The 12,934-nt window shown below is 36.0% G+C and overlaps 3 non-coding genes across 3 annotated transcripts; all 3 read right to left on the bottom strand.

Annotated features, from left to right (window-relative positions):
- Nucleotides 1-4,798: 4,798 nt before the first annotated feature.
- Nucleotides 4,799-4,872, bottom strand: TRNAI-AAU (transfer RNA isoleucine (anticodon AAU)). Its single transcript has one exon. It is a non-coding gene; the product is annotated as a tRNA-Ile (tRNA).
- A 1,841-nt stretch (nucleotides 4,873-6,713) lies between these two features.
- On the bottom strand, nucleotides 6,714-6,787 carry TRNAT-AGU (transfer RNA threonine (anticodon AGU)). The gene has a single exon. It is a non-coding gene; the product is annotated as a tRNA-Thr (tRNA).
- A 6,073-nt stretch (nucleotides 6,788-12,860) lies between these two features.
- Nucleotides 12,861-12,934, bottom strand: TRNAI-GAU (transfer RNA isoleucine (anticodon GAU)). Its single transcript has one exon. It is a non-coding gene; the product is annotated as a tRNA-Ile (tRNA).

The raw sequence follows: 12,934 nt of genomic DNA, 5'->3' as shown, positions 1-12,934 counted from the left end.
AAGATATTCTGGTTTTAAGAATTTTCTTCTTCAGTGTGCACTAATGAGAGTAAAGGTCTGTTCTTCTTCTCGTCTTAAAACTTAGTCCCCCATAGTAGATTCAATCACCAAATAAATGTCCTGATTGATTAATTAGCCTTAGCATTTCTTAGATTTGCCATATTGCTATATTTGAGAAAAAGTTTTCTATGTATGCCATATAGAGAAATGCTGCATCAGCCAAAGGATGACATTTTTGTTTATTCCTAACATGGATTTAAAAATTCTCTGTTTTGTATGTGTCTATGATGTTCTCTTGCAAGTTTCAAGGGCTGCTAACTGTAGCCAATGCATTCATCCCACACTTCATGCACTTTGCCGCTGGATAAAATCCCTTCTTGGCATTTCTTGTAGGACAACAAGAAAAAGCACATGGCCCATATGGGGATCGAACACATGACCTTGGCATTATTAGCACCACGCTCTAACCAACTGAGCTAACCGGCCAAACATAAAAGCATCAGCAAACACAAAAATGCCAAATGTACCTAAAACAGGAGAACATTCAGTATTTCAAAGATCAGCAATATTGAGTAGAGGAAGACTCTCTAATAATGGGTTCCATGGTGTAATGGTGAGCACTTTGGACTTTGAATCCAGTAATCTGATTTCAAATCTTGGTGGGACCTAACTTTGTTCAATTTCCTTAAAGTTGAATTTTAGGATAGCTTATCTATATTTAAACTTTGTATAAATCCCATCATCTTCAGTGGTTTTTTTACTCCAAACTAATTTTGAAGCTGTTTCAAATCAGTTTTCAACTGGAGAGATGTTTGTCAAACATTTGGAAATAGGAAAAGTTGCAATAAGAATGCAGTGATCCATCACTTGTGCTATGGTTTTAAGATATTCTGGTTTTAAGAATTTTCTTCTTCAGTGTGCACTAATGAGAGTAAAGGTCTGTTCTTCTTCTCGTCTTAAAACTTAGTCCCCCATAGTAGATTCAATCACCAAATAAATGTCCTGATTGATTAATTAGCCTTAGCATTTCTTAGATTTGCCATATTGCTATATTTGAGAAAAAGTTTTCTATGTATGCCATATAGAGAAATGCTGCATCAGCCAAAGGATGACATTTTTGTTTATTCCTAACATGGATTTAAAAATTCTCTGTTTTGTATGTGTCTATGATGTTCTCTAGCAAGTTTCAAGGGCTGCTAACTGTAGCCAATGCATTCATCCCACACTTCATGCACTTTGCCGCTGGATAAAATCCCTTCTTGGCATTTCTTGTAGGACAACAAGAAAAAGCACATGGCCCGTATGGGGATCGAACACATGACCTTGGTGTTATTAGCACAACGCTCTAACCAACTGAGCTAACCGGCCAAACAAAAAAGCATCAGCAAACACAAAAATGCCAAATGTACCTAAAACAGGAGAACATACAGTATTTCAAAGATCAGCAATATTGAGTAGAGGAAGACACTCTAATAATGGGTTCCATGGTGTAATGGTGAGCACTTTGGACTTTGAATCCAGTAATCTGATTTCAAATCTTGGTGGGACCTAACTTTGTTCAATTTCCTTAAAGTTGAATTTTAGGATAGCTTATCTATATTTAAACTTTGTATAAATCCCATCATCTTCAGTGGTTTTTTTACTCCAAACTAATTTTGAAGCTGTTTCAAATCAGTTTTCAACTGGAGAGATGTTTGTCAAACATTTGGAAATAGGAAAAGTTGCAATAAGAATGCAGTGATCCATCACTTGTGCTATGGTTTTAAGATATTCTGGTTTTAAGAATTTTCTTCTTCAGTGTGCACTAATGAGAGTAAAGGTCTGTTCTTCTTCTCTTCTTAAAACTTAGTGCCCCATAGTAGATTCAATCACCAAATAAATGTCCTGATTGATTAATTAGCCTTAGCATTTCTTAGATTTGCCATATTGCTATATTTGAGAAAAAGTTTTCTATGTATGCCATATAGAGAAATGCTGCATCAGCCAAAGGATGACATTTTTGTTTATTCCTAACATGGATTTAAAAATTCTCTGTTTTGTATGTGTCTATGATGTTCTCTAGCAAGTTTCAAGGGCTGCTAACTGTAGCCAATGCATTCATCCCACACTTCATGCACTTTGCCGCTGGATAAAATCCCTTCTTGGCATTTCTTGTAGGACAACAAGAAAAAGCACATGGCCCGTATGGGGATCGAACACATGACCTTGGCGTTATTAGCACAACGCTCTAACCAACTGAGCTAACCGGCCAAACATAAAAGCATCAGCAAACACAAAAATGCCAAATGTACCTAAAACAGGAGAACATTCAGTATTTCAATATTGAGTAGAGGAAGACACTCTAATAATGGGTTCCATGGTGTAATGGTGAGCACTTTGGACTTTGAATCCCGTAATCTGATTTCAAATCTTGGTGGGACCTAACTTTGTTCAATTTCCTTAAAGTTGAATTTTAGGATAGCTTATCTATATTTAAACTTTGTATAAATCCCATCATCTTCAGTGGTTTTTTTACTCCAAACTAATTTTGAAGCTGTTTCAAATCAGTTTTCAACTGGAGAGATGTTTGTCAAACATTTGGAAATAGGAAAAGTTGCAATAAGAATGCAGTGATCCATCACTTGTGCTATGGTTTTAAGATATTCTGGTTTTAAGAATTTTCTTCTTCAGTGTGCACTAATGAGAGTAAAGGTCTGTTCTTCTTCCCTTCTTAAAACTTAGTGCCCCATAGTAGATTCAATCACCAAATAAATGTCCTGATTGATTAATTAGCCTTAGCATTTCTTAGATTTGCCATATTGCTATATTTGAGAAAAAGTTTTCTATGTATGCCATATAGAGAAATGCTGCATCAGCCAAAGGATGACATTTTTGTTTATTCCTAACATGGATTTAAAAATTCTCTGTTTTGTATGTGTCTATGATGTTCTCTAGCAAGTTTCAAGGGCTGCTAACTGTAGCCAATGCATTCATCCCACACTTCATGCACTTTGCCGCTGGATAAAATCCCTTCTTGGCATTTCTTGTAGGACAACAAGAAAAAGCACATGGCCCGTATGGGGATCGAACACATGACCTTGGCGTTATTAGCACAACGCTCTAACCAACTGAGCTAACCGGCCAAACATAAAAGTATCAGCAAACACAAAAATGCCAAATGTACCTAAAACAGGAGAACATTCAGTATTTCAATATTGAGTAGAGGAAGACTCTCTAATAATGGGTTCCATGGTGTAATGGTGAGCACTTTGGACTTTGAATCCTGTAATCTGATTTCAAATCTTGGTGGTACCTAACTTTGTTCAATTTCCTTAAAGTTGAATTTTAGGATAGCTTATCTATATTTAAACTTTGTATAAATCCCATCATCTTCAGTGGTTTTTTTACTGCAAACTAATTTTGAAGCTGTTTCAAATCAGTTTTCAACTGGAGAGATGTTTGTCAAACATTTGGAATTAGGAAAAGTTGCAATAAGAATGCAGTGATCCATCACTTGTGCTATGGTTTTAAGATATTCTGGTTTTAAGAATTTTCTTCTTCAGTGTGCACTAATGAGAGTAAAGGTCTGTTCTTCTTCTCTTCTTAAAACTTAGTCCCCCATAGTAGATTCAATCACCAAATAAATGTCCTGATTGATTAATTAGCCTTAGCATTTCTTAGATTTGCCATATTGCTATATTTGAGAAAAAGTTTTCTATGTATGCCATATAGAGAAATGCTGCATCAGCCAAAGGATGACATTTTTGTTTATTCCTAACATGGATTTAAAAATTCTCTGTTTTGTATGTGTCTATGATGTTCTCTAGCAAGTTTCAAGGGCTGCTAACTGTAGCCAATGCATTCATCCCACACTTCATGCACTTTGCTGCTGGATAAAATCCCTTCTTGGCATTTCTTGCCAACATGAAAAAGCACATGGCCCATATGGGGATCAAACCAATGACCTTGGCTTTATTAGCACCACACTCTAACCAACTGAGCAAACCGGCCAAACATAAAAGCATCAGCAAACACAAAAATGCCAAATGTACCTAAAACAGGAGAGCATTCAGTATTTCAAAGATCAGCAATATTGAGTAGAGGAAGACTCTCTAATAATGGGTTCCATGGTGTAATGGTGAGCACTTTGGACTTTGAATCCAGTAATCTGATTTCAAATCTTGGTGGGACCTAACTTTGTTCAATTTCCTTAAAGTTGAATTTTAGGATAGCTTATCTATATTTAAACTTTGTATAAATCCCATCATCTTCAGTGGTTTTTTTACTCCAAACTAATTTTGAAGCTGTTTCAAATCAGTTTTCAACTGGAGAGATGTTTGTCAAACATTTGGAAATAGGAAAAGTTGCAATAAGAATGCAGTGATCCATCACTTGTGCTATGGTTTTAAGATATTCTGGTTTTAAGAATTTTCTTCTTCAGTGTGCACTAATGAGAGTAAAGGTCTGTTCTTCTTCTCTTCTTAAAACTTAGTCCCCCATAGTAGATTCAATCACCAAATAAATGTCCTGATTGATTAATTAGCCTTAGCATTTCTTAGATTTGCCATATTGCTATATTTGAGAAAAAGTTTTCTATGTATGCCATATAGAGAAATGCTGCATCAGCCAAAGGATGACATTTTTGTTTATTCCTAACATGGATTTAAAAATTCTCTGTTTTGTATGTGTCTATGATGTTCTCTAGCAAGTTTCAAGGGCTGCTAACTGTAGCCAATGCATTCATCCCACACTTCATGCACTTTGCCGCTGGATAAAATCCCTTCTTGGCATTTCTTGTAGGACAACAAGAAAAAGCACATGGCCCGTATGGGGATCGAACACATGACCTTGGCGTTATTAGCACCACGCTCTAACCAACTGAGCTAACCGGCCAAACATAAAAGCATCAGCAAACACAAAAATGCCAAATGTACCTAAAACAGGAGAACATTCAGTATTTCAATATTGAGTAGAGGAAGACTCTCTAATAATGGGTTCCATGGTGTAATGGTGAGCACTTTGGACTTTGAATCCTGTAATCTGATTTCAAATCTTGGTGGTACCTAACTTTGTTCAATTTCCTTAAAGTTGAATTTTAGGATAGCTTATCTATATTTAAACTTTGTATAAATCCCATCATCTTCAGTGGTTTTTTTACTGCAAACTAATTTTGAAGCTGTTTCAAATCAGTTTTCAACTGGAGAGATGTTTGTCAAACATTTGGAATTAGGAAAAGTTGCAATAAGAATGCAGTGATCCATCACTTGTGCTATGGTTTTAAGATATTCTGGTTTTAAGAATTTTCTTCTTCAGTGTGCACTAATGAGAGTAAAGGTCTGTTCTTCTTCTCTTCTTAAAACTTAGTCCCCCATAGTAGATTCAATCACCAAATAAATGTCCTGATTGATTAATTAGCCTTAGCATTTCTTAGATTTGCCATATTGCTATATTTGAGAAAAAGTTTTCTATGTATGCCATATAGAGAAATGCTGCATCAGCCAAAGGATGACATTTTTGTTTATTCCTAACATGGATTTAAAAATTCTCTGTTTTGTATGTGTCTATGATGTTCTCTAGCAAGTTTCAAGGGCTGCTAACTGTAGCCAATGCATTCATCCCACACTTCATGCACTTTGCCGCTGGATAAAATCCCTTCTTGGCATTTCTTGTAGGACAACAAGAAAAAGCACATGGCCCGTATGGGGATCGAACACATGACCTTGTGTCTATGATGTTCTCTAGCAAGTTTCAAGGGCTGCTAACTGTAGCCAATGCATTCATCCCACATTTCATGCACTTTGCCGCTGGATAAAATCCCTTCTTGGCATTTCTTGTAGGACAACAAGAAAAAGCACATGGCCCATATGGGGATCGAACACATGACCTTGGTGTTATTAGCACAATGCTCTAACCAACTGAGCTAACCGGCCAAACATAAAAGCATCAGCAAACACAAAAATGCCAAATGTACCTAAAACAGGAGAACATTCAGTATTTCAAAGATCAGCAATATTGAGTAGAGGAAGACTCTCTAATAATGGGTTCCATGGTGTAATGGTGAGCACTTTGGACTTTGAATCCAGTAATCTGATTTCAAATCTTGGTGGGACCTAACTTTGTTCAATTTCCTTAAAGTTGAATTTTAGGATAGCTTATCTATATTTAAACTTTGTATAAATCCCATCATCTTCAGTGGTGTTTTTACTCCAAACTAATTTTGAAGCTGTTTCAAATCAGTTTTCAACTGGAGAGATGTTTGTCAAACATTTGGAAATAGGAAAAGTTGCAATAAGAATGCAGTGATCCATCACTTGTGCTATGGTTTTAAGATATTCTGGTTTTAAGAATTTTCTTCTTCAGTGTGCACTAATGAGAGTAAAGGTCTGTTCTTCTTCTCTTCTTAAAACTTAGTCCCCCATAGTAGATTCAATCACCAAATAAATGTCCTGATTGATTAATTAGCCTTAGCATTTCTTAGATTTGCCATATTGCTATATTTGAGAAAAAGTTTTCTATGTATGCCATATAGAGAAATGCTGCATCAGCCAAAGGATGACATTTTTGTTTATTCCTAACATGGATTTAAAAATTCTCTGTTTTGTATGTGTCTATGATGTTCTCTAGCAAGTTTCAAGGGCTGCTAACTGTAGCCAATGCATTCATCCCACACTTCATGCACTTTGCCGCTGGATAAAATCCCTTCTTGGCATTTCTTGCCAACATGAAAAAGCACATGGCCCATATGGGGATCAAACCCATGACCTTGGCGTTACTAGCACCACGCTCTAACCAACTGAGCAAACCGGCCAAACATAAAAGCATCAGCAAACACAAAAATGCCAAATGTACCTAAAACAGGAGAGCATTCAGTATTTCAAAGATCAGCAATATTGAGTAGAGGAAGACTCTCTAATAATGGGTTCCATGGTGTAATGGTGAGCACTTTGGACTTTGAATCCAGTAATCTGATTTCAAATCTTGGTGGGACCTAACTTTGTTCAATTTCCTTAAAGTTGAATTTTAGGATAGCTTATCTATATTTAAACTTTGTATAAATCCCATCATCTTCAGTGGTTTTTTTACTCCAAACTAATTTTGAAGCTGTTTCAAATCAGTTTTCAACTGGAGAGATGTTTGTCAAACATTTGGAAATAGGAAAAGTTGCAATAAGAATGCAGTGATCCATCACTTGTGCTATGGTTTTAAGATATTCTGGTTTTAAGAATTTTCTTCTTCAGTGTGCACTAATGAGAGTAAAGGTCTGTTCTTCTTCTCGTCTTAAAACTTAGTCCCCCATAGTAGATTCAATCACCAAATAAATGTCCTGATTGATTAATTTGCCACAGCATTTCTTAGATTTTCCATATTGCTATATTTGAGAAAAAGTTTTCTATGTATGCCATATAGAGAAATGCTGCATCAGCCAAAGGATGACATTTTTGTTTATTCCTAACATGGATTTAAAAATTCTCTGTTTTGTATGTGTCTATGATGTTCTCTAGCAAGTTTCAAGGGCTGCTAACTGTAGCCAATGCATTCATCCCACACTTCATGCACTTTGCCGCTGGATAAAATCCCTTCTTGGCATTTCTTTTAGGACAACAAGAAAAAGCACATGGCCCGTATGGGGATCAAACACATGACCTTGGTGTTATTAACACAATGCTCTAACCAACTGAGCTAACCGGCCAAACATAAAAGCATCAGCAAACACAAAAATGCCAAATGTACCTAAAACAGGAGAACATTCAGTATTTCAAAGATCAGCAATATTGAGTAGAGGAAGACTCTCTAATAATGGGTTCCATGGTGTAATGGTGAGCACTTTGGACTTTGAATCCAGTAATCTGATTTCAAATCTTGGTGGGACCTAACTTTGTTCAATTTCCTTAAAGTTGAATTTTAGGATAGCTTATCTATATTTAAACTTTGTATAAATCCCATCATCTTCAGTGGTTTTTTTACTCCAAACTAATTTTGAAGCTGTTTCAAATCAGTTTTCAACTGGAGAGATGTTTGTCAAACATTTGGAAATAGGAAAAGTTGCAATAAGAATGCAGTGATCCATCACTTGTGCTATGGTTTTAAGATATTCTGGTTTTAAGAATTTTCTTCTTCAGTGTGCACTAATGAGAGTAAAGGTCTGTTCTTCTTCTCGTCTTAAAACTTAGTCCCCCATAGTAGATTCAATCACCAAATAAATGTCCTGATTGATTAATTTGCCACAGCATTTCTTAGATTTGCCATATTGCTATATTTGAGAAAAAGTTTTCTATGTATGCCATATAGAGAAATGCTGCATCAGCCAAAGGATGACATTTTTGTTTATTCCTAACATGGATTTAAAAATTCTCTGTTTTGTATGTGTCTATGATGTTCTCTAGCAAGTTTCAAGGGCTGCTAACTGTAGCCAATGCATTCATCCCACACTTCATGCACTTTGCCGCTGGATAAAATCCCTTATTGGCATTTCTTGTAGGACAACAAGAAAAAGCACTTGGCCCGTATGGGGATCGAACACATGACCTTGGTGTTATTAGCACCACGCTCTAACCAACTGAGCTAACCGGCCAAACATAAAAGCATCAGCAAACACAAAAATGCCAAATGTACCTAAAACAGGAGAACATTCAGTATTTCAATATTGAGTAGAGGAAGACTCTCTAATAATGGGTTCCATGGTGTAATGGTGAGCACTTTGGACTTTGAATCCTGTAATCTGATTTCAAATCTTGGTGGTACCTAACTTTGTTCAATTTCCTTAAAGTTGAATTTTAGGATAGCTTATCTATATTTAAACTTTGTATAAATCCCATCATCTTCAGTGGTTTTTTTACTGCAAACAATTTTGAAGCTGTTTCAAATCAGTTTTCAACTGGAGAGATGTTTGTCAAACATTTGGAATTAGGAAAAGTTGCAATAAGAATGCAGTGATCCATCACTTGTGCTATGGTTTTAAGATATTCTGGTTTTAAGAATTATTTTCTTCAGTGTGCACTAATGAGAGTAAAGGTCTGTTCTTCTTCTCTTCTTAAAACTTAGTCCCCCATAGTAGATTCAATCACCAAATAAATGTCCTGATTGATTAATTAGCCTTAGCATTTCTTAGATTTGCCATATTGCTATATTTGAGAAAAAGTTTTCTATGTATGCCATATAGAGAAATGCTGCATCAGCCAAAGGATGACATTTTTGTTTATTCCTAACATGGATTTAAAAATTCTCTGTTTTGTATGTGTCTATGATGTTCTCTAGCAAGTTTCAAGGGCTGCTAACTGTAGCCAATGCATTCATCCCACACTTCATGCACTTTGCCGCTGGATAAAATCCCTTCTTGGCATTTCTTGTAGGACAACAAGAAAAAGCACATGGCCCGTATGGGGATCAAACACATGACCTTGGTGTTATTAGCACAACGCTCTAACCAACTGAGCTAACCGGCCAAACATAAAAGCATCAGCAAACACAAAAATGCCAAATGTACCTAAAACAGGAGAGCATTCAGTATTTCAAAGATCAGCAATATTGAGTAGAGGAAGACTCTCTAATAATGGGTTCCATGGTGTAATGGTGAGCACTTTGGACTTTGAATCCAGTAATCTGATTTCAAATCTTGGTGGGACCTAACTTTGTTCAATTTCCTTAAAGTTGAATTTTAGGATAGCTTATCTATATTTAAACTTTGTATAAATCCCATCATCTTCAGTGGTTTTTTTACTCCAAACTAATTTTGAAGCTGTTTCAAATCAGTTTTCAACTGGAGAGATGTTTGTCAAACATTTGGAAATAGGAAAAGTTGCAATAAGAATGCAGTGATCCATCACTTGTGCTATGGTTTTAAGATATTCTGGTTTTAAGAATTTTCTTCTTCAGTGTGCACTAATGAGAGTAAAGGTCTGTTCTTCTTCTCGTCTTAAAACTTAGTCCCCCATAGTAGATTCAATCACCAAATAAATGTCCTGATTGATTAATTTGCCACAGCATTTCTTAGATTTTCCATATTGCTATATTTGAGAAAAAGTTTTCTATGTATGCCATATAGAGAAATGCTGCATCAGCCAAAGGATGACATTTTTGTTTATTCCTAACATGGATTTAAAAATTCTCTGTTTTGTATGTGTCTATGATGTTCTCTAGCAAATTTCAAGGGCTGCTAACTGTAGCCAATGCATTCATCCCACACTTCATGCACTTTGCCGCTGGATAAAATCCCTTCTTGGCATTTCTTGTAGGACAACAAGAAAAAGCACATGGCCCGTATGGGGATCAAACACATGACCTTGGTGTTATTAGCACAACGCTCTAACCAACTGAGCTAACCGGCCAAACATAAAAGCATCAGCAAACACAAAAATGCCAAATGTACCTAAAACAGGAGAACATTCAGTATTTCAAAGATCAGCAATATTGAGTAGAGGAAGACTCTCTAATAATGGGTTCCATGGTGTAATGGTGAGCACTTTGGACTTTGAATCCAGTAATCTGATTTCAAATCTTGGTGGGACCTAACTTTGTTCAATTTCCTTAAAGTTGAATTTTAGGATAGCTTATCTATATTTAAACTTTGTATAAATCCCATCATCTTCAGTGGTTTTTTTACTCCAAACTAATTTTGAAGCTGTTTCAAATCAGTTTTCAACTGGAGAGATGTTTGTCAAACATTTGGAAATAGGAAAAGTTGCAATAAGAATGCAGTGATCCATCACTTGTGCTATGGTTTTAAGATATTCTGGTTTTAAGAATTTTCTTCTTCAGTGTGCACTAATGAGAGTAAAGGTCTGTTCTTCTTCTCTTCTTAAAACTTAGTCCCCCATAGTAGATTCAATCACCAAATAAATGTCCTGATTGATTAATTAGCCTTAGCATTTCTTAGATTTGCCATATTGCTATATTTGAGAAAAAGTTTTCTATGTATGCCATATAGAGAAATGCTGCATCAGCCAAAGGATGACATTTTTGTTTATTCCTAACATGGATTTAAAAATTCTCTGTTTTGTATGTGTCTATGATGTTCTCTAGCAAGTTTCAAGGGCTGCTAACTGTAGCCAATGCATTCATCCCACACTTCATGCACTTTGCCGCTGGATAAAATCCCTTCTTGGCATTTCTTGTAGGACAACAAGAAAAAGCACATGGCCCGTATGGGGTCGAACACATGACCTTGGCGTTATTAGCACCACGCTCTAACCAACTGAGCTAACCGGCCAAACATAAAAGCATCAGCAAACACAAAAATGCCAAATGTACCTAAAACAGGAGAACATTCAGTATTTCAATATTGAGTAAGGAAGACTCTCTAATAATGGCTTCCATGGTGTAATGGTGAGCACTTTGGACTTTGAATCCTGTAATCTGATTTCAAATCTTGGTGGTACCTAACTTTGTTCGATTTCCTTAAAGTTGAATTTTAGGATAGCTTATCTATATTTAAACTTTGTATAAATCCCATCATCTTCAGTGGTTTTTTTACTGCAAACTAATTTTGAAGCTGTTTCAAATCAGTTTTCAACTGGAGAGATGTTTGTCAAACATTTGGAATTAGGAAAAGTTGCAATAAGAATGCAGTGATCCATCACTTGTGCTATGGTTTTAAGATATTCTGGTTTTAAGAATTTTCTTCTTCAGTGTGCACTAATGAGAGTAAAGGTCTGTTCTTCTTCTCTTCTTAAAACTTAGTCCCCCATAGTAGATTCAATCACCAAATAAATGTCCTGATTGATTAATTTGCCACAGCATTTCTTAGATTTGCCATATTGCTATATTTGAGAAAAAGTTTTCTATGTATGCCATATAGAGAAATGCTGCATCAGCCAAAGGATGACATTTTTGTTTATTCCTAACATGGATTTAAAAATTCTCTGTTTTGTATGTGTCTATGATGTTCTCTTGCAAGTTTCATGGGCTGCTAACTGTAGCCAATGCATTCATCCCACACTTCATGCACTTTGCCGCTGGATAAAATCCCTTCTTGGCATTTCTTGTAGGACAACAAGAAAAAGCACATGGCCCATATGGGGATCGAACACATGACCTTGGCATTATTAGCACCATGCTCTAACCAACTGAGCTAACCGGCCAAACATAAAAGCATCAGCAAACACAAAAATGCCAAATGTACCTAAAACAGGAGAACATTCAGTATTTCAAAGATCAGCAATATTGAGTAGAGGAAGACTCTCTAATAATGGGTTCCATGGTGTAATGGTGAGCACTTTGGACTTTGAATCCAGTATTCTGATTTCAAATCTTGGTGAGACCTAACTTTGTTCAATTTCCTTAAAGTTGAATTTTAGGATAGCTTATCTATATTTAAACTTTGTATAAATCCCATCATCTTCAATGGTTTTTTTACTCCAAACTAATTTTTAAGCTGTTTCAAATCAGTTTTCAACTGGAGAGATGTTTGTCAAACATTTGGAAATAGGAAAAGTTGCAATAAGAATGCAGTGATCCATCACTTGTGCTATGGTTTTAAGATATTCTGGTTTTAAGAATTTTCTTCTTCAGTGTGCACTAATGAGAGTAAAGGTCTGTTCTTCTTCTCTTCTTAAAACTTAGTCCCCCATAGTAGATTCAATCACCAAATAAATGTCCTGATTGATTAATTTGCCATAGCATTTCTTAGATTTGCCATATTGCTATATTTGAGAAAAAGTTTTCTATGTATGCCATATAGAGAAATGCTGCATCAGCCAAAGGATGACATTTTTGTTTATTCCTAACATGGATTTAAAAATTCTCTGTTATGTATGTGTCTATGATGTTCTCTAGCAAGTTTCAAGGGCTGCTAACTGTAGCCAATGCATTCATCCCACACTTCATGCACTTTGCCGCTGGATAAAATCCCTTCTTGGCATTTCTTGCCAACAAGAAAAAGCACATGGCCCATATGGGGATCAAACCCATGACCTTGGCATTATCAGCACCACACTCTAACCAACTGAGCAAACCGGCC

Source organism: Taudactylus pleione, unplaced genomic scaffold (genome assembly GCF_031769625.1).
Source record: "Taudactylus pleione unplaced genomic scaffold, aTauple2 ptg000085l, whole genome shotgun sequence".
Taxonomy (NCBI): Eukaryota; Metazoa; Chordata; class Amphibia; order Anura; family Myobatrachidae; genus Taudactylus; species Taudactylus pleione.
The sequence above is the reverse complement of the archived record's forward strand: the minus strand, read 5'-3'. Positions and strand labels throughout refer to the sequence as shown.